Here is a 23506-nt window from a genome sequence, read left to right as displayed (position 1 = left end):
GCATTCTCCCTTTTTATGTAAATCTTGTAAAATAAGAGAGAATAGGCATAAGTATTGTGACATAATGTGTAATAACAGCCCATAATGCAATAAATATTGATATAAAAGCATGATGCAAAATGGACGTATCATCAGCCTGCCACTATACTGGGTCCCAGCTAACAGGGGGTATTCATTTTTTTGTGCGTAATAAGGATGCACTTCCTTGCGTGCGAAGATATAGCTGGTGGGTCCAAGCTATCAGCGGCGGTAACATTTTTTCGCGAAATACAGAGACCCTTTCGGTGGGTCCCTGATGTCAGGTGGAGGAATCATTATTTTGCGCGTAATAAGGAGGCATTTCCTTACGTGCGGCCGTGGACCCAGCTGTCGGCCTCTCCACATACAGTCCACTTCAGATGCATGTCGGTCGTTGACCACGTTGACCAGGCCGCGCCGAGAGCACCAGGGCGGTGGACGACGGTGAGGCCTAGCACTACAAGAAATATGTCAACTTATGACCTTCTCTTAGCGACCCCAGCTGAATTGGTTGTAAATTCACGACCATTTCGCTTGGAAGGGCTCATACCCTGAAATTGCTTACACCAAGTGGTCACAAAGCAGACAAGAGGCGCCAATGACCTTATTTCTACCTGATTACGACCAATATAAATGGTCATGAGGTTGTGAACGTGGATGCATTGGTACTTATTGCTATGACTAGGCGCCACCTCATCAGTTTTGCCTATGTGTCATGTTCATGTGTCAATTTTTGCCCTAGGTTGTGAAGCAACCTATATTTCTGTCATTCCCAAAATTCCCAAAAAAATTGGGCATTCATTACTATCCAAATGATTGCCTCCTGACAATATTCAACTCCATTTGCCTGGTAAATCTTCCTCGGCAAATTTCCAAACTTTTGTTCAACTCGAACTGTTTTGAAGGAAGTACTGGCTAGGCATATATTAATGAGCTAAATTTTTGCCACATCTTCTATATTGACAAATCATTGCTCTCCACAAAATTTGAGCCCCATCTAACAATACATGTGAGTGTGGCTTCAGCATTCATATTTCTGTCCAGTGTGGTACGTTGCAAAGCAAGTGACACCTAGCCTCCTCCATTTGAGCTGCAAATTTTCCAAGATAGTGTCCTTAGTAACCGATCATCCTCAGCCAAAACTCACGCCCATTAGCCATGTACATTTCCCGTACCGCTAATCAAACACTTGGCTGCTAATTCATGTTTGAGCATCGATCGGTCTCCTCATGAGAATCTTATGTTCTAATTTTCTTCCTAGCACCTACCTGGGGAATGCCCAGCCCAGTAGACATGCCTAGGTCGCCCAAAACACATGGCAATGCCACGGTCACGCGGTGACCACGCGGCGGGCAAGCGAGTCTACGCGCTCTAGAGTTGGAGCCCTCGGCCACCGCCCAAACCTCGACGTATCACCACCAAACCATGTATTTATGCTTAAATAGATACTTATGTACCTAGAAATAATTTTTGGAAAAAATAAAGAGCAAACTATAAGGTAGCTGCAATTCAAATTTGACGCGCTTCCTACTAAATCGGCGGAAATTTGTCTTTTTCACGAGAGGTGGATCAAAAATTTTTACACCCAACCATTTTGTCAATTGTGCATTAAATATGTTCTAGTATTTTAGAAAATTGATTTGGACCAATTTTGCAACAAATATATGGTAGGTCCTTCACAAAAAACTCATTTTAGGCACTCGGAAAATGGAAAATGAATTTTCCTTGCAAAGAAAATGAAAACTCCCTTAGGAAACATTGTTTGGAATTCCAATATGCACCCTTGTGCACAATATGAGATCATTTGAACAAACTATGCCATGAATGTGGCCATAAGATTGAGCATTTGGCTTGAAAAACATTGATCTCCACCATAATAGCTCATTTCTAAGAACACCTTCTGAAAATAATTGTCGTATTACAAGTTTATTATTTTTTCTCGAAAATTGGTCACATATAATGACACAATGTGAAGGTTTCCCAATTTTTTGATTTTTTTGAACTTTTTATGCCCGTTTCAAAATGCGATCAAAACGGCGGGCTTGACCGTTCCTAGCAAGTTGTTGAATCTTGGAATTTTTTTGGTGTTTCTCTGATTAAATAGATACTTTTGTACCTAAAAATTATTTTTTGAAAAAAATAAATAGCAAACTATGAGGTAGCCGCAGTTCAAATTTGACCCGCTTCTAGCTGAATCGGCGGAAATTTGTCTTCTTCACCACAGGTGGATCAAAACTTTTGACACCAAACCATTTGGTCAATTGTGCATTAAATATGGCCCAGTATTTTATAAAAATTATTTGGTCCAATTTTGCAATAATTATTTGGTAGGTCCTTCACAAAAAAACCTCATTTGGTGCACTCAAAAAATGGAAAATGATTTTTTCGTCCAAAGAAAATGAAAACTTCCATAGGAAACATTGTTTTCCATTCCAATATGCACCCTTCTGCACAATATGAGATCATTTGAACAAACTATGCCATGAATGTGGCCATAAGATTGATCACTTGGCTTGAAAGTCATTGATCTCCACACGTGATAGCTCGTTTCTGAGAACACTTTTTTAAAATAATTGACGTATTACAAGTTTGTTATTTTTCCTGGGAACTTGGCCACATATAATGACACAATGCGAAGGTTTCCCAATTTTTTGATTTTTATTTGAATTTTTTATGCCCGTTTCAAAATGCGGTCAAAACGGCGGGAATGACCGTTCCTAGCTAGTGGTTGAATCTTGAAATTTTTTTGGCGTTTCTCTGATTAAATAGATACTTATGTACCTAGAAATGATTTTTGGAAAAAATAAATAGCAAACTACAAGGCAGCTATAGTTCAAATTTGACCCGCTTCTAGCTGAATCGGCGGAAATTTGTCTTTTTCACGAGAGGTGGATCAAAACTTTTTACACCCAAACATTTTGTCAATTGTGCATTAAATATGTCCTAGTATTTTAGAAAATTGATTTGGTCCAATTTTGCAACAATATTTGGCAGGTCCTTCACAAAAAAACCTCCTTTGGGGCACTCGAAAAATGGAAAATGGTTTTTTCGTCCAAAGAAAATGAAAACTTCCTTAGGCAACATTGTTTGCCATTCCAATATGCACCCTTGTGCACAATATGAGATCATTTGAACAACCAATGCCATGAATGTGGCGAGAAGATTGATCATTTGGCTTGAAAGCCATGAATCTTCACGCCTGATAGCTCATTTCTGAAAACACCTTTTTAAACGATTTTTCGTATTACAAGTTTATTGTTTTTCCTGGAAACTTGGTCACATATCATGACACAATGCGAAGGTTTTCCAATTTTTAGAATTTTTTTGAATTTTTTATGCGCGTTTCAAAATGCGGTCAAAACAGCGGGAATGACATGTTCCTAGCTAGTGGTTGAATCTTGGAAAACTTTTGATGTTTCTCTGGTTAAATAGATAGTTATGTACCTAGAAATGATTTTTGGAAAAAATAAAGAGGAAACTATGAGGCAGCTACAGTTCAAATTTGACCCGCTTCCTGCTGAATGGGCAGAAATTTGTCTTTTTCACCAAAGGTGGATCAAGGATTTTGACACCGAACCATTGTGTCAATTGTGCATTAAACATGGCCTACTATTTTATAAAATTGATTTGTTCCATTTTTATAAAATTTATTTGGTAGTTCCTTTACAAAAAAACCTCATTTCGGGCACTCCAAAAATGGAAATGAATTTTCCGTGAAAAGAAAATAAAAATTCCCTTAGGCAACATTGTTTTCCATTCCAAGATGCACCCTTATGCACAATATGAGATCATTTTAACAAACTATGCCATGAATGTGGCCATAAGATTAATCATTTGGCTTGAAAGACATTGATCTCCACACATGATAGCTCGTTTCTCGGAACACTTTTTTTAAATAATTCCCGTATTACAAGTTTGTTATTTGTACTGGAAGCTTGGTCATATATAATGACACAATGCGAAGGTTTTCGAATTTTTTGATTTTTTTGAAATTTTTATGCCCGTCTCAAAATGGGGTCAAAACGGCGGGCATGACCGTTCCTACATAGTGGTTGAATCTTGGATTTTTTTGCGTTTCTATAATTAAATAGATATTTATTTTTTTGCGTTTAGGGTCTTGGATTTGGAAAAAATAAAGAGCAAACTATGAGCAGCTACAGTACGAATTTACCCGCTTTCTGCTGAATCGACTTTGTCTTTTTCATGAGAGGTGCATCGGAACTTTTGACACCTAACTATTTGGTCAATTATGCATTATATATGGCCAAGTTTTTTAGAAAATTGATTTCGTACAATTTTGCAACAAATATATGGTAAGTCCTTTACAAAAAAAACTTATTTTGGGCACTCCAAAAATTGAAAATTGTTTTTTCATGCAAAAGAAATAAAAACTCCCTTTGTCAATGTTGTTTGCCAATCTAAGATGTAAACTTGTGCAAAATATGACATCATTTGAACAAATATTTGATAGATCTTTCAGAAAAAAACTCATTTTTAGCATTGAAAAATGAAATGAAAAATTTGTATGTAATCAATCATGACCAATTTATATGGTCAAAAAATCTCCAAATTGTTTAGTGCACTCTAATTGGTCCATAGGAATATCACGCGGATCATGCATCAACCACCGTCGGATGCTTCAGGATCCAACGGCAGCCCTCACCCCGGTAGAGTTGGATGCATTGTGTGCTTAGCCGGATGACTGATTGTATTGAATCTGTGAGCTGCTTGGGCATAGAAATCAGATGCATTGAATCGAAATCGACAGAGGTAGGACTAGATTGTGCATACGGGATCTCACTTGATGCCAATTATTGAGAATCACCTACAGAGATAAGAATTTGCACGTGGCATCTTCTAAAATAACCTGCACACTGCACCACAACTACTGTAACTTAGTGAGTATATATACAATAATATATAGGATTCATCTGCAGCAATAACAATTTCCACACAACATTCTGTAGATACAAATCTTCAAACAACATTTGCTATTGTTACTTGAGAGTAAAAGATGGCACTGTATCCTAAATTCAGTTCGTTTATCACCCCTTCTAAGTATATGCTGTTACCTACTTAGCTCTAAAATAGAATCATCCCCCGTTTCAACTATTTTATTCTAGGAACCTCCCTTCTGAATCATGCACAGTGCCTGTTACTATGGCAATGGATTTTATCTATGTGAGATTAGAATTTGAGTGCCATCATTCATCTCTTGGTATCTTGTTCTCTGTGATAACTGTTCATTGTTGAGTGCTATATATATACTCTAGTTGTCATGCAGTGCTTGTTCCATATTTTGTTGATGTACCGATAGCTGTTCAGAACTGCAGTAGTGTAGTTAATTTTTTGAATGATTTGGTGTGCATGGAACACTGATTTTTCTTTAATACACTGTCCAAGTCATAATTTTTCTCAACTGGTGCATGTATATATATTTGGGTGCTAGTCAATTAGAGAATGTTTGTGATACCATGTCTGTACTATGTGCCAGTGTAGCTGTACTGATACTTTGGGTTTCATCCATGCAGCAGAGGACAAGGGCTTCATGGCCAACCAAGGCGCATGGTGCTCGCAAGCGACGAATGGAGGTTGTTCGACATAGGCACGGAGGAGGAGGAGGAGGAGGAGGAGGGGCACGGACGGAGGAGGACAGAGCACCTCTCTTCTTCTAGGTTCTTCTCCATACCTTCACTTATTGTATGTGCCTGTGCTGCAGCTCACCCGTGGTCCTGTTTGTCCTGCAGGTTAGTGAGTAGCATCAGGAGGAGGAGCTCAAGCACGACCACCAAGAGGCACCATCGCAGCAGCAGGTAGCACGTCCATCTCCACCTCCCTCTCCCTCTGCTCCCAATCCTTTTTATTAGAATATATTGAGTACATTCTGTCAACTTGTGTGTCAGTAAGAACGAAAACTAATTATCTAAGGTCCTGTTATTAGTACCTATATATGACATTGCTACTTGATTGCCTAGCTCCCCTGTTCATGGTGGGCTAAATTTGTATTTGCTCCTGCTGCTGCCTTTTGATGATCATGTGTGTGATGCATTTTGATGATCTCCTTGTACCAGATGAGTCCGTCGATGAAGCGGCAGCGTCTCCTCTAGAGGGTGATGGTGGCGGCGGCGCCGGCGCCTGTGTGCGGCTTCGACTACAACCTCCTCTCCGGTGAGTCCATCTCCTACCTCTAGCTCCATCTCTGAGCCGCTGTAATACCATGCTCTGTTTCATGCCATGGCTTATTTAGTCTCTGCTTGTTGTGCCTTGTGTATTGGAGCCTAATTAGCTTCTGTTAGGGGATAATCTACTGGTTATACCAAGATTTTACATGAAATTTTGTTCTGCTTATTCTGCTAAGGTTGTTTGCAATGGTTATACATATGTTACACAATTTTTGCTGCTGGCTAATCAGCTTTAGAGATGGTAACATGGTGCTGCACTCTCAGGATCATCTTATGACACAGAATCAATTTTTGGTGTGCTCAAATTTTTAATCTATTATATAATTAAAATAAGAGTCAACAAGCCTTTACGTTCATCCACATATAGTAAATTATCTTGACCATCAAATTTTGATATTAACGGCGGAGATTTAATGATGTAAGCGTTACCTAAAAAAATATTGGCACGTACAAACGTTTTAACCTGTCACGTAGGCTTATTTTCTTAGGGACATAATAGGAATAGTTATAAAAGAATAGGCACGTCTCTACACCTCAAAAGAAAAAAAAGAATAGGCACGTCTCATGTATGCTTGGGAAACCTATAGCCTGTAAAGACCTCTCTTTTCAAAAGAAACCCAATCAATCACGTACGGTGACACGACATGACATGTAGAAATAGATCATGTGGGAATATATTAACTAAACTGGCAGAGTTTCCAAAAAACAAGAAACGACAAACAGCTACAAGTCACGGCTGCTTATCCCATCACGTACGCACTAAGAAAATCAATCACGTGCTTGCCGGAAGGAAACTACGGACTATATGGTTGGATCCTTTAACAAAACGGAGTCACAACTATACTTGATTTTTTTTCCGAATAACTGTACGTGACTAATTTACCAATTATTGTTTGACTCGGTTTCTACAAGACAAATTGATCAAAGCCGTCAGTTCACTGTGAAGTCTGCCTATCATCTTCGTATGAGCATGAAAGGGTTGAAATCCAGATAGCCGGGATCTTCAACTACAGCGGTGCAGCACAAAGGTTGGCTGGCGCTTTGGCCACTAACTGGAGACTCATGAAGAACAGACTTGCGGCTGGTACTGAACTGCATACACGACGGATCAAGCCGGCTGTTTTTTGTATCGCATGTGTTTGAGAAGAAACCAATCAACACAGGTCCTGGGCCTGCCCACATTCTGCCATGTTCTGGAAGCTGCTCTGCGAGGAGAAGGGAGCTCCGGTGGTGCTTCCGCTGCCAATGGAGGTCACCCAACATGAAATATCAACATGGATGCAGAGTTGGTTCGCTGCCGCAAGCCACACTGAGAGAGTTCATGATCCAGGGACTAATATGGGTTGTGGTTAGCAAAGAATGAGGCGAGAGATGCCAAGAAAATTGCAGATCCCTGGGCAGTGGCAGAAAGCGTTTGTGATCATGTACGGGAGTGGCTCTCGGGGCATACAAAAGAAAAAAACGATCAAGACGTCGAAATCGGTCAAGCATTGGAAGCAGCCTGACCAAGGATGGATTAAAGTTAATGCAGATGGTGCTGTGTCGAAAGTGCAAGACAAAGGGGGAGGTGGAGTGATCCTACTAGACCATGAAGGTGCTTATAGAGGAGGAGCTGCAACGTTCTTCCCCAGTGCTACTGACCCTCAAGTTGCTGAAGTGTTGGCTGCGAGGAGGGGGGTTAAACTAGCGACAGAGAGGAGTACAGAAAATTCATCTGGAACTAGCCAGCAAAAGCGTTGTCTCAGCATTGGGACCTTTTATAGAAGAAATCAAAGACATGCTTAGATCTACACAAGAGTACAAGGTCACCGGGGCTCGGCGTACAGTGTTCGCACATCAACAGGTCACCGTGTACCTCCAACGCCGAGGGTGATGCACCGCAGCTCACGTCGAAGGAAACCCGACCGGAAGCGCGGTACGCAGGCAATCCGGCGGGCGCTTTTGAAGACCCGAAACCCCGCACGTCCGGGAGGGACCCCGTCTGGACGCGCGGCGGCTATGGGCTGCCCTAGGTCGACCTGATCGTCCCTAGGGCCTCGAGGTTCGCCGCCCTGCAAAGAAGAACAGATGAAGAACGAGGAAGAAGAAGAACTAGGGTTAAGGAGAAAAGATAAAAGATAAAAAGTGGTAGATGAATTGATCGATTGTGTGTTGTTTAATCGGCCGTCACCTCTCATCTATTTATAAGGCGGATGGACTTTCCGTACAAGAAAAAGACTAAAAATTCCGTCTAAAACATCAAAAACCCTAACCTAACTCGAACAGGAATTTTGGCAATTTCCGGATCAATCTCGGTCTCACCGATTTGTTTGCTTCGGTCCCATCGAGTGAACGTGGCCAACTCTCTGTTACTTTGTCTAATTTCCGGATCAATCTCGGTCTTACCGATTGGGTTGCTTCGGTCCTACCGAGTCAATATTGCCAACTCTCTGGTAAATTTTCGGACCAACTCGGTCTCACCGATCAAATAAACTCGGTCGGTCCGAAGTGACTCTGCAGCTTCTGTTTCTGACCTTGTTTTGCCTCCACAGGTTGCATACGACCTCGGATTAAGACGATTTTTATATCAAAATCCACCGTTTCGACGAGACGCACAACTTTCATGTTGAAACGTTTTCCTTCAAAGGTCGTCTTTATTGAGTTTAATGCCATTATTTAATCTGGTGTCAACATGAGCATCGCCGAACTTGTCATAACTATTACATCCGAGCTCCTCTATATACCATCTTCATATCCATCTCGATCTTCTTAAAGAGAGCCATCCAGAGTGACCTCCCATCCTGAGTTTGAATTAGTCTTTATATAGCCTAAGCTAATTTTATGACTATGCCACTTTTGAGCGTCAACATACAGCTAATCTAGCTGCTCATGTTTTAGCTAAAGTGGGGGTTAGCAATGATTTAGAGATGGTTTGGTCTGATGTGCCACCCGACTGCATTTTACATATTGTAATGAACGACATTCCCAACATTATTTAAGTAATAAAGTTGCGAGTACCCCTCAAAACAAAATTGATTCAAGCGGTAGTCAACACAAATTGGAATATTTGTTATGCATCACAATTTTTGATACACATGCAATACATCGAATAAATAAGAAAAATCCTATGGACCGTTACATCAAAAAATCGCTAAATCTGGGACGACTTTTTTATTTGAAAATAGTTGATATAAGTCTATCTTTTTTTACAATGAAATAAATCTATCATTGACATGTACAAATTGAGTGCAACATGGCACATCCAAAATCAGATCAGGAAATATGGGTCGAGACGTAATAGATTTTTGCATACAAGGTAGTATTATTATATTGCCATATATTGATCTACAAAAAGTATATTGCCGTATTGATCTGTCACGCGTTCGTCATGTGTAATCACGATCACGTGCAAGATGTGAACACAAGAAGCCACAATTGCCGATTAAAATTCTGACTGGATACGTACTCAGAAATTTTTTGTACCCGTACTAGATATGCATCCCAGCGCCCGACGGAAGGATACAGTCAACAGTCCATCGGCCCTTTATATTTCTCAGGGCGATAATTATGTATCGGCCATGTTTATGCTAAGGATGATAATTGTATATCGGCCATTGCCTACTTAGGCTTCCTGCCACTCACTCGAGTGATACTTTTTCAAATATTTGCCATTGAGAGTTCGAGGTAACAATGCCTCTTGTATTGATTCCACTAAATATGAATTTCTGGGAACAACTCTTGTAATTCTAAAAGGACCTTCCCAACTTGGAGACCACTTCCCGAATTTTCTATCTCTTGAACCAATCGGCAGAATCACTTTCCAGACGAGATCACCAACTTGAAAATTCTTCCACTTAACTTTCTTATTGTAAGCTCTTGCAACCCTCAACTTGTCTCTCTCTATGGACTTCAAAGCAAACAAACGTTTATCGGCAACCTCATCAATATTGTCCATCATCAAGTTATAAAAGTCTACTGCCGATAAATCATTTTGTTTGGCTATTCTCAAAGTATTCAAATTTACATTCACTGGTAAAACGGCCTCTTGACCATATACTAGCTCATATGGGGTCATCTTCGTAGCACCATGCCTTGAAATTCTATGTGCCCACAAAGCTTCAGACAACAACTCATGCCATCTCCTTGGATTATCTTTAATCTTTTTCTTGATGAGTTTGATAAAAAATTTATTACTAGACTCAGCTTGTCCATTAGCTTGGGCATAATATGGAGAGGAATTGAGTAACTTTGTGTTATAAGATCCGGCAAACTCTCTGACTTGGTGTGACATGAAAGATGAACCTTAATCTGTTGTTAATGGGAGCCGACTGGTGAGTGCCACAAATGCCTTCATGTACCTCTCCCATAGCAACTCTTGCCTGGTCCTCATCCAAACACTTTAGAAGAACATCATCGACTGTTCGGCAATAAAGACCATCATCTCTCATTGTATACTTGAAATCCATACGCCGAACAGCCCTGTCCACCCTTTCACTCGGATTGCACAAGTAATCAACAACGGGCTTCCTCCAGTCGGGATTGTCACCTGCACTAGACTTTTTGTTAATGGCCGAATCAGTGGGTTCAGGTTTGGCCTCTCCCATATTGGCAAGACAAGACATCGGTCTTTGAGAGATATGAAACATTCCATGATCAACATGATATCCGGATGCTTGTTGTGCCAATTTATTTGCTTCCCAATTGTCATGTCTAGATATATGAGCAATGCTAAAACAATCCAAAGTATAAATTATACCTAGATATTTATCAAGATAAACATTAAGTGATTCGTCCAAACACTGAAAGACTTTGGATATTTGCTGCATCACTAGTAACGAATCACCATAAGCCTCAATATGTGTAACACCTATAGCAAGTAACATCTCTAGGCCGAGGAATAATGCTTTATATTCGGCTTGATTGTTTGTACAAAAATATTCTAAGCGGCATGAGGCTTCAAAAACAGCACCATGAGGAGATATGTAAACAATACCAACACCTTGTCCATTGGTACAAACTGAACCATCAAAATATAATCTCCATGGTACTATTGAGACAAGGTTTATATCAACATCATGCTTGTCATCAATCTGATGTTCAACAATAAAATTAGCAACGATTTGGCCTTTCATGGATTTTAGAGATTCATAGGCCAAATCATATTCAATCAAAGCATAAGCCCACTTGCCAATTCTACCACTAAGAATTGGTCTATGCAACATGTATTTAATGACATTGGTCTGACAAGCTACTATGCAAGCACTCGGTACTAAATAATGTCTCAATTTTGTGCAAGCATAATATAAGTATATGTATAGATTTCCATGAACATGTACCTTGTCTTGCTCTCCAACCAAACTAAGGATGATGTTAGAATGGTACACCGGCCATGCTTTGTCATATTCTTAGGGCGATAAATAAATATCGGCCACCTCCATAAGGTTCATGTAGAATTCATCCACCAAAACATGTATAGCCGAAGTAAACAAATGAAATAGCAAATCAAGTATTTTGGCTCTTTGGACCAGCAACAAACTTGTAGCTAATCAAATGTATAGTGATTTGGTAATACCCTCTCATGATATAGAAGATTATGTTGCATCCATGGATGAAAATAAATCCATGGAGGGTAATTGATCATATCTAGGGATGAGTTCCATGGAAAAGACATCAATGACATGGTTGAAGAAAATGGATGATGTGCTAACCGAAGATTTTGATGTTGTGATGCGTTCCTTCGACTTAATTGTTTGTTGCTTCCATCCTTCTCTCTTTTCACTTTTATTGTACTTCTTGTAATGGAAGTTTGTACATAATTCTCATTTTGGGCACTTCCTTTCGGAATCCATGCCATATTCCTTTCCTCAAGTTCTTGTGCATTAAGTTTTTGCAATTTCTTCTTTTGTCAATATGATAAGCCGAGTGAGCACCCCTGCTGTGATTTTGTTTGAAGCAATGGCAACTCTTGTTTTACCTTGTGTACTCTCAACTTCTTCTCTTCAGATTTGGCACCTGATTGACTTGCCTCATCGCCTTTAGTAGCCAATGTCTAACATTTTAATTGGCTCTTTTTAATTTGAGATCAAATCTGAAGTAGCACTCTTACGGGCATCTTTTTTAACACGGTAAACTTGTTTAACCACCTCTTTCTTGTTCCTTGAGCTCCGGACCGATTCCTTGTGATTGAAACGGTCTTTGACATGTGATTGTTCATCAAATGTTGATTTTCTAGGAGCTGCATAATGTTAGTGAAATGGTCCAAAATAAGATGGGTAATATGTCCTTGTATCATACCTGTCCCATGATGGATATGGATTTACATGAGCATAGGGAGGTATCCACGACATTGGCATCGGCGGCCCAAAGTAAGGATATGAATATGCTACATTGAGATTCTCACTTTGCCAATGCTGACCCTCATATTTGCGCTTTAGAGGTGACCATGGTTTCTTTGAATGATTTGGCCGATAAGCATTCTTCTCTTTACTCTTCTTTTGGTATTTATTCAATAGTTCAGCGAAGGTGATTTTTGATCTCTTACACTTGCGCTTATTTTGGCCTTTGTTTTCTTTTGATTTTCTTTCATCGATCATTGGATTTGCTTGCTGCCCCCCAGCCCTTGGCGTCTCCATTGTAGCTTCGATGGAATTCTCGCCCTCAAGATTATGTTCATTATGCTCTTCAACAACTTCTTTACATGAAAGCTTGATCCCATCACCTGAAGTTTTTACCTTTTCTTTAAATGGAACAGCTTGAAGTAGCCGATGCAAAAACTTTTTGCCATCGGGACCAATCGGAATAGACCGGTTATCTCTTGGTGTTTCAACAAACTTCAATCGTCCTTTTTCAATGGCCGATTTAACTATTTGACGAAACATGTTGCAATCCTCAAAATTATGCTTGAATAAATCATGCAACTTACAATACATTCATCCTTGGATTGATGGCTTAACATGGTGATCAAGGATTGTAATGTAATTATTTTACAGCAATAAATCAAATATTTGATCACACATGCTTGAATTGAAGGTATACTTCTTGTTTTCTAGCCGATCTTGCTGTGTGAACGGTTTTGAAGGTAAGCAAACGAATGGTTCAGATTTGGAATCTTCCCATTCGGCTATGCATTATGTTTTCCACTCTATCTCCGATGCTTTGGATAAGATATTATATTAGCATCGGTTTTCGCAATAGAATTTAACCTTGGCCTTAAATTTCTGAAACGAAGATATTTAGAATATACATGTCTTAGTTGAGACCAAGTGCAAGCCAAGTACGAAATAAGCAAAGCTACCCAATTAGATATGAGCTTTAGATAAAGCAATGGGGAAAGCCTTGGCTGCAATAATTTTTCACTAGCGGTCTATCTGAATGGTGCAATATGTTGACCGATATGCTTTGTGACAATCTGATTGCTAACAAATAAATTGCCCTTCTTCATTGGTCTCTCAATATTTCTTCTGAAGATTTTTCTAATGTATGCATCAACAACTAAGTCATGACCAAATCTGAAAACAGATAAATTAATTGCTAGACATACCTCTTCAAATATGTTGGGAGAGCATGATGGTGGTGTGACTTGAAGAATATCCTGCTCCACCTTCGGATAGCTCCCCAACGCCTTGTCATCATCTTTCTCTTGATTTGGTGCATCATTAGTTGCAAGATCTTTGTCCACCAAACTTTCTTCGGCTACTTGTTCTTGTTCTTGAAGCTCACCAATTTCTATGGCACGAAACTCATAGGGCAGGAAGTAGGTTCTATTAACCTCAGAAAAATCAAGTATGACTGTCTTGCTATACTTTCCATGCCATTTCTCAATAATGTTTGCCTTTTTGGAATTGATGGATTCGGAATATATATAACTTGATTCGGCTTTTTCAACCGAAGCACTTTTAGTTTCCGAATCATCATTCTTTTCACCGGTTATATCAATTGGCAAGGATTCTTTTCTTTGAGCTAATTCCCTATCAATTCTCTCTTGACGAAGTACTTGCACCCTATCGCGCAAAGCTTTAACTCCCCTCTCAATTTCAGCCCCCTCTAGTGTAGTTTGCCGCCCAATGCTTTTAGGATCTTTCAGCAATGAACTGTTAGTGTTGCCAAAATTTTGCAACTGTGTAGGGGGTGTATAATATGCTGCCCTACTAGGTGGAGGTGTATGCACTTCTGTATAACAATATGCTCTCTCGCCAATTCTATCGATTGATGAAGTTTCATCTTCTTGCAAAACTCTAGCCTTTATTGCAGCATAATTAGGAAACAACCCCTTTTCATATTGTTCAAGGCAAAGAGCACTAATCCTCTTGTTTTGTGCCAAGCTCTTTGTTAATGCAGCCACAACCGCTTCTGGAAGAGATTGCTCCGCAATACTTTCAGATTCTTTCGGCAATGATTGGCGAGTGTTGCCGAAATACTCAAATTGCGTAGAGTATGCATTATATGCTACAGTTTTTGGTGACAGCACATGTGTTCCTATAAATTTTTTCATTTATTCGACTATGACCATGAAGATGCGGGGCCGAATTATGAACATCTATAGTTGCATACGGTGCTGAAAAATTACTAACATGAGGTGTAGCATATGATGGTTGAGGGTAATTGGCCAAATAACTAGTAGTAACATGGCCAATACCCTTATCCACCGGCATGTTTGGATTAACATACTGTAAGTTATTTGTCGATGAATAAAAACTTGAAACACTTTGTTGCATACCATTGGAAGTTCCTACATAGGGTGTCTCAACTTGATTAACCAAACTCATCATGTTATTCATCGGCATATAAATTTGTGGGGTTGCCGATGCATGGGAGTTGGGATACATATGTTGCATGTTGCTAAAATTATATGAAGTAGAATCATGGAAATTTTGTTGCATCGGCCCTGGCACATAATTAGATGCATAATTGATAAAGCTAGGGCTAGCCGATACATTATGCTCATTAGATGATCTAGCAACAACATACGCATTATTTGCATCTACATATGTGAATTGGGTATTCATATTACCTTTGTAGATTGCAAACCCTAGATGACGATCTCTTCGTACCAAGAACGGGCCGGAGACCGTTCAAAGCTTCGTCCCCAGCGGAGTCGCCAAAGAGTGTGTTCGCACACGAACACGTCACCGTGTACCTCCAACGCCGAGGGTAATGCACCGCAACTCACGTCGAAGGAGACCCGGACGGAAGCGCGGTACGCAGGCAATCCGGCGGGCGCTTTTGAAGACCCGAAACCCCGCACGTCCGGGAGGGACCCCGTCTGGACGTGCAGTGGCTATGGGCTGCCCTAGGTCGACCTGATCGCCCCTAGGGCCTCGAGGTTCGCCGCCCTGCAAAGAAGAACAGACTAAGAACGAGGAAGAAGAAGAACTAGGGTTAAGGAGAAAAGATAAAAGATAAAAAGTGGTAGATGAATTGATCGATTGTGTGTTGTTCAATCGGCCGTCACCTCTCATCTATTCATAAGGCGGCTATACTTTCCGTACAAGAAAAAGACTAAAAATTCCGTCCAAAACATCAAAAACCCTAACCTAACTCGGACATGAATATTTGGCAATTTCCGGATCAATCTCGGTCTCACCGATTGGTTTGCTTCGGTCCCACCGAGTGAACGTGGCCAACTCTCTGTTACTTTGTCTAATTTCCGGATCAATCTCGGTCTTACCGATTGGGTTGCTTCGGTCCTACCGAGTCAATATTGCCAACTCTCTGGTAAATTTTCGGACCAACTCGGTCTCACCGATCAAATAAACTCGGTCGGTCCGAAGTGACTCTGCAGCTTCTGTTTCTGACCTTGTTTTGCCTCCACAGGTTGCATACGACCTCGGATTAAGACGATTTTTATATCAAAATCCACCGTTTCGACGAGACGCACAACTTTCATGTTGAAACGTTTTCCTTCAAAGGTCGTCTTTATTGAGTTTAATGCCATTATTTAATCTGGTGTCAACATGAGCATCGCCGAACTTGTCATAACTATTACATCCGAGCTCCTCTATATACCATCTTCATATCCATCTCGATCTTCTTAAAGAGAGCCATCCAGAGTGACCTCCCATCCTGAGTTTGAATTAGTCTTTATATAGCCTAAGCTAATTTTATGACTATGCCACTTTTGAGCGTCAACATACAGCTAATCTAGCTGCTCATGTTTTAGCTAAAGTGGGGGTTAGCAATGATTTAGAGATGGTTTGGTCTGATGTGCCACCAGACTGCATTTTACATATTGTAATGAACGACATTCCCAACATTGTTTAAGTAATAAAGTTGCGAGTACCCCTCAAAACAAAATTGATTCAAGCGGAAGTCAACACAAATTGGAATATTTGTTATGCATCACAATTTTTGATACACATGCAATACATCGAATAAATAAGAAAAATCCTATGGACTGTTACATCCAAAAATCGCTAAATCTGGGACGACTTTTTTATGAAAAAATAGTTGATATAAGTCTATCTTTTTTTACAATGAAATAAATCTATCATTGACATGTACAAATTGAGTGCAACATGGCACATCCAAAATCAGATCAGGAAATATGGGTCGAGATGTAATAGATTTTTGCATACAAGGTAGTGTTATTATATTGCCATATATTGATCTACAAAAAGTATATTGCCGTATTGATCTGTCACGTGTTCGTCATGTGTAATCACGATCACGTGCAAGATGTGAACACAAGAAGCCACAATTGCCGATTAAAATTCTGACAGGATACATACTCAGAAATTTTTTGTACCCGTACTAGATATGCATCCCAGCGCCCGACGGAAGGATACAGTCAATATTTTCCAAAATTCAAACCAAACTATTGTATTCACACGATGAAATACTTTTAGTCCGATTCTACCGCCCAACCAACAAGAAGCCTATAGAAAACGCTAGCGGAGAATATGCAATGGCCCGAAGTGATGAAAAAACGTTGGGGACATTCAGGGAGCACACATATGACAACGTGCAGCTACAAGGTAATCAGGGCCTTAAGCTAGAATACTCAGCGAGTCATTTGAAAATGTGCTTTAAAAGATTCAATATCTCAAAGAACAAGTTGAGACTGAACTATTCTAAAGCCATTCGGTTATACAGCGGCAAGAAAACATGAGACATCATGCTGACATAAGCAAGTTAATTTTGAATAGGACTATTTTTTTCCGGGGTAAATCAGACTAACTTGGTGTGTACTAAAATGAAAAATGTTATTTCTCAATGGATGTCGAATTTGGAGGACGCAAATTTATTTTAAATATAGAACTAAAATTAGCAGTAAAAAGTCAGATTCTATTGACATATAAGTATTTTATGAAAATATTTATAGCTAAATATGTAAATATAAGTGACCCGCAAAAAAATATATGTAAATATAAGCATCTTATTATGTCCATGTAGGAGAAAATTATTGTTTGTATATGAAATTTAATATACAGAACAAAACGGATGCAACATATTTCTTTTCTGAAAATATTTCTAGATAGTCCTTAATTAGCTCATATTTGCGGCATAATCTATATAAAAATAAAATTGATTTTATATAATGAAATCATATTTTATATAGGAAAGTATGAATAAGAATTATCAATTCGGCTTTGTACAAACTTTATATGAAATACTTCAACAACTAAGTTTGGAATATGATTTATAGAAAAATTCTTATTGGGTGTATAGACACAACTATTTATGTACTTGTTAGATAAGGAACAATAATTTATTTTCTTATGGACATTATGCATTGTCTATTAATAACTAAAATATGCAACATTTTTACAAGAAATAATGTTATTTATATATTGAATTTAACCTACAAAGGGGAAACTTGGAATTAATAGGCAATTTATTTCATTGTTGTAACATGCAAGTAGTGACTGAGAAAAATTGCCGATGTAACTTATATCAAATGTATCAATATGCCTGCCAACACAAAACTAAGAAATGTATGTCATAGATGTCGATATCAACCATTTCCGCACTGTGAAGATTAGAGAAAGTTGACATCATAGCGTGAAGGTGAGAGGAAACATTCATATCGCCGGGCAGAGTCAACTCCATATATACAAAGTCCACATTTTGATTTGTAATATCAATTTCAGTAGTATAAGATTGATGTTCTCATTCCAGAACAATTAGTACGGAGCAATGGAGGAAAATTGTCAACATACATGCTCATATATGTCAACATGCATTGTTGACGCAGTTATATGGACAAAAAAAGGTGTATAGGATTGTCCAAACCGAGTTGAAATTAAAACATATATAATAATATGTAGGTAAATCTAGCCGCGCAAATGCGCGGGTCACTCCGCTAGTTTTAGTGATAAGGAAAGATCCCACTGATTTATCCACCTTTTGCTATGAGCAACTAATTTGCTTTTTACTAGCTGCTTTATTTGCTTGCTTGGTTGATCACTAGCATGAGCTTGGTTGGCCTGAACTTTAATGTTTTATTTGCTTGCTTCTCAGTCTCTCCCTCCCTGCAGGTGCCACCGGACGCAAGGGTGGAGCCTATGCCTCCTTGCTGAAGCTTCTCGCTCTACACCAGTTTATGGTGCTGCGGATGTGGTTAAGATGGCGTTCTACACTATGCTTCTTATGTTGCATGTGAATGGGGGTGAGTAGATAGAACTGGAGTGTTCTCATAGGAATGCAAGTTGTTGCATCCGGAGCACATGAGATGTGCTAATACGAGTTGGAACAATATGATGTAGTAGTAAGTTAAGGCAAATTATGTAGATGATGTATTCCTATGTAATTAAATGATGTATTCTCTATGTACATGCTGCTTTAAATGACATGAAGATTATGGAAATTGTGTACATGCTACTTCATATGGAAAATAGTACTGGGCCTCAATTGGCCATGGCCCAAACAAAGTTGGACTGGAGCTATTTATTTAATGGAAAAAACACACTAGAGAAGGGCCAAAATAATAAGAAATTGAATATTAAAAGACCACGACCTAGAATATAAAAGGGCCGAATTGTGAATATAAAAAGATTGCAATGTTGGGCTTGGTCCATGAAGCTGACAAAAAATTCATAGGGAAAAATATAAATGGGCTAAATTAATGGGCTCGGCCCATATAAACACTGAATTGGACTGGCCTGATTCTTGTGCCACATCAGCTTACCACGCTGGATGCCTACGTGGTCTAGGGAGGCTGCTAGTGACCAAAAATTTGGTCGTGGAACCAACGACCTTTTACAGAAGGTCGCTAATTTCAGTTTACGACCGCCAACTTTTGACCTTCTGTTTTTGGTCAAAAAAAGGTCGCAAATGAAAAACTATGACCTCTCAGCGGCCAAGAGTGAGGGTCACAAGTTGACATATTTCTTGTAGTGTAGGAAGGGAACGACACGGAGGCAGGGAAGACTCGGCAGTTGTTTCCCACGCGGAGGGGAGTAGGACTCTACGAGGGTTAACTGGTTCGTCTGTCGTCGCCGGAGAATAACAGCAGGTGTGGGTGAGTAGAGGGATGGCTAGGCCAGCGATGGGAGTACGGTGGGCGGTGAGGCCTGCGCGGCAGCAGAGCTGGCCGCGGGGAGGAGGGAGCACGCAGTCCCGCCGGCGCTTGTTTGAGCGGCTGGAGCAAGAAGAGCAGAGATTGAAGAAGCACGACGGCCGTTGGATGGTCATCCAACAGTCACTGCTTGTACGTCAACCTTTTTTTAAGGAAAGCCTCAAATCTGTGGAAAACAGCATACAACCCATCTGCCATTATTTCTAATAATTTACAGCCCATTTGCTAATTATTAAGGTTTTTTGGAGCCAATATTCTTTTTGTTAGCATTACAGCCCATATTGTGGCTACGGTTCAAAAATTATACGAAATTTTGCATATTTCGGTGCGGTCCGAACTGTTTTTAATCCCGAAATTTCGACTCACATTCAAACTGATTTTAAAAATAAATGTATATCAATATAAAATCCAACAAATTCTCCATGCATAAAAATTAATGTAATTTAAAATCTCAAAATGAAAAAAAAGATATTTGAAACTAATTGCGGTTTGATGTGTTTTAAAAATGTACAACCCATTTCTCATTACTGATGGGCCATTTTCTCGGCTAGCCGAATGGAAGCTCTCCTCGTCTTGAAAGATTTGCAGCCCAACAGGCCTGACAAAGCGACTTACTTGGAAAATCACAAAAAAACTGGGCTGTGGCCATGGACCCACCTGTCAGCCACTCCACGTACAGTACTCTTTCGATGGAATGTCGTTGACAAAGTTGACCACGCCGCGCCGAGAGCACCAAGGCGGTGGATGACGTAGAGGCCTAGGAAGGGGACGACGCGGAGCCGGGGAAGACGCGGCAGTGGATGCCCACACAGAGAGGAGTATGAGGGTTCACTGGTTCGGCTGCTATGTGAGGTTGCCGTCGCCGCAGGGCCTGGCTAGCGGTGAGAGTAGTAGGGGCAATGAAGCCTCAACGGCAGCACAACCGGCCACTGGAGGCAGGAGCAGGCGGTCTCCCCGGCGCTGGTTTGGGCGGCTGGTGCAAGAAGAGCAGCGATTGAAGAAGCAGCAGGACCGTTCGATTCAAATCCAACAGTTACTGCTGCTAGAATCGTTTGTTAACTAAGTTGACAAGCCCTGCGTATGCGTCAACTTAGTAGGCTCACAGGTCAGCCTCCCAACCGGTGCGCCCCAGATGTCAGTGGGAGGAATATATTTTTTCACGTAATAAGGAGGCCGTTGATTGCGTGCCGCCAGGCCAGCGGAGGGAGTAGGGTGGGCCGGGGAAGCCTGCGCGGCATCACAGCGGGCCACAAGAGGAGGGAGCAGGCAGTCCCGCCGGCGCTAGTTTAGGCGGCTGGAGCAGGAAGATCAGAGATTGAAGAAGCACGTCGGCCGTTGGATGGACATCCAACAGTCACTGCTGCTAGAATTATGTGTTCACTGACAAAGCCTTGCGTAAACAAGTCAGCCTCGAAATCTGTGGTGTGTACAGACCATTTGCTATTATTTTTATAATTTTTACTCATTTTCTAATTCATATGGAATTTATTGCAGCCCGTTTTTCATTTTTAGAATTGCTGGCCATTTTCTGGTCAGTACCAGGGTCAAAAATTTAACTAAATATGTGGGAATTTTTGAAAATTCGCAAATTTTTGCTGGGAAACGAAATATTCTTAATCCAAAAATTAATATTCATACTAAAACAATACGTATAAGATATTAGTGAAGAATAAAAACAAAAAAAGAAACTTATATCCCATTTGCTATAAATTTTTTGGAATCTTCAACCCCTTTTGATATTACTTTTAACAAACATTGACCATACTCTTAAGCCAGGCCGGAATGCATCCCTCCTCGTCTTGAAAGATTTGCAGCCCAGTAATTCGGAGAAAACAAATAGGCCTAGCTTGGGTGCCCTGAGAACGAGATATGTGCAGCTCCTATCGGGATTTGTCGGCACATTCGGGCGGTGTTGCTGGATTTGTTTTAACTTGTCGAAGTGTCTTGTAGAACCGGGATACCGAGTCTGATCGGAATGTCTCGGGAGAAGGTATATCCTTCTTTGACCGTGAGAGCTTGTCATGGGCTAAGTTGGGACTCCCCTGCAGGGATTTGAACTTTCGAAAGCCGTGCCCGCGGTTATGGGCAGATGGGAATTTGTTAATGTCCGGTTGTAGATAACTTGAACCTTAACTTAATTAAAATGAATCAACTATGTGAGTTACCGTGATGGTCTCTTCTCGGCGGAGTCCGGGAAGTGAACACGGTGTTGGAGTAATGCTTGCCGCAGGTTGTTCTCTAGTTATGCGTTCGCACTTTGCCTTCTCTTCTCGCTCTCTTTTGCAAACAGGTTAGCCACCATATATGCTAGTCGCTTGCTGCAGCTCCACTTATTACCTTGCCTTACCTATAAGCTTAAATAGTCTTGATCGCGAGGGTGCGAGATTGCTGAGTCCCTGTGGCTCACAGATTACTTTCAAACCAGATGCAGGGCCTGATGACTCCATTCCAGATGACGCGCTTGAGCTCAAGTGGGAGTTCGACGAGGACTCACGCCGTTACTATGTGTCTTTCCCTGATGATCAGTAGTGGTGCCCAGTTGTGGCGATCGGGACCGTCTCGCATGTTGGGTTGGTCTTTTATTTTGGCACCGTAGTCGGGCCATGAGTGTTTGGATGATGTAATGCTATTTATGTACTTTGTTTTGACGTGGCGAGTGTAAGCCAACTATGTTCCTTCCCCTTTTATTATTTATATTACATGGGATGTTGTGATGATTGCCTAACTTGCGACATTGCTTTCAATGCGGTTATGCCTCTAAGTCGTGCTTCGACACGTAGGAGATATAGCCGCATCAAGGGCGTTACAACTATGCCCTAACTTGCTTGAGTAGAGTAGTAGTAGTGGAGTAGGACTCTACTCTACTACTAGCACCGGAGTAGTATGTTCTAATCTAAAATAGTTACAAACTTCATTGCCCAAGCGTGGAACGACTACGAACCGCCATCGGTGCTAACTCCAATCCTGCAAGTCATGGATTTGTTTATTTTTAACTTTCTGTATGAATCTGTAGCCAGCCTGCAAGTCATGTACGTTGTACTGATAGTGGAACCCACAGAGTACTTAGAATACAAGATTAAGGATGCAATTAACTTTTTATAGAGGGAGAATCTTACACACAATTAACTCAAATGGATTGGACGTGACTCTATTATTCTCCAATGGCAACCGGCAAATTTCCTCCCGCGGGCCGGAGCAGGTTTCTCAGTTTGTAAGCGGGTTTAACGGAGGGGTTTGATGGAGGCGAGGAGGCATGTTCAGCCGGGCGTGCAGTGGACGACGCAGTACTATTCGATTTGACAACTACAACTAGTATATTGTAAAAAAACAAAGAAGAGTAGTAGAGATAGAGATAAGAATAGAGACTAGGGAGGAGCACCATCTACTGCTTCGTGGGCTACTCCTGCGTTCCATTCGGCGGCCGCAACGTCCCGTATAGCCACTCCCTCCTGCGCTCCATTCGGCCGGCGCTGTTGAAATTTGGGGAGCGCACTCTCGCGACTGCTAGCAGCGACGACTTCACCGACGATGACTTCTTCCCCGACCTCGGCAACCTCTTCCTCAACGACATGGGCAACAACCTCAACGCCAATGGTGCTGCTCCCGTTGCACCGTATGTGTTTCTGTCCTTCCTGTTCGAAATCGTGGTAGAATTCATGTTTCTAGTCTGTGTCCTATATTCGATCTGTTCATCTACTATGCTAGTCCGCATGATTAGTTTAATCTCTGTTATAGCCGTCATGATTTATTTTGTAGTAAATCTGGTAGTAACTTGCTCGTATATTCAACTGGTGGAACGTCCCCTACAACC

At 40.7% G+C, this 23506-nt stretch overlaps 1 long non-coding RNA gene across 2 annotated transcripts; it reads left to right on the top strand.

The window, feature by feature from the left end:
• Positions 1-5668: 5668 nt before the first annotated feature.
• On the top strand, positions 5669-18839 carry LOC125522878. Of its 2 annotated transcripts, XR_007290006.1 has the most exons (4): positions 5669-5693; positions 5766-5831; positions 6090-6186; positions 18656-18839. It is a non-coding gene; the product is annotated as an uncharacterized LOC125522878 (long non-coding RNA). The 2 variants fall into 2 exon arrangements; XR_007290007.1 differs by lacking the exon at positions 5669-5693 and having other exon boundaries at positions 5732-5831.
• Positions 18840-23506: the final 4667 nt, after the last annotated feature.

This window comes from Triticum urartu, chromosome 7, assembly GCF_003073215.2.
Source record: "Triticum urartu cultivar G1812 chromosome 7, Tu2.1, whole genome shotgun sequence".
Classification (NCBI taxonomy): domain Eukaryota; kingdom Viridiplantae; phylum Streptophyta; class Magnoliopsida; order Poales; family Poaceae; genus Triticum; species Triticum urartu.
The sequence above is the reverse complement of the archived record's forward strand: the minus strand, read 5'-3'. Positions and strand labels throughout refer to the sequence as shown.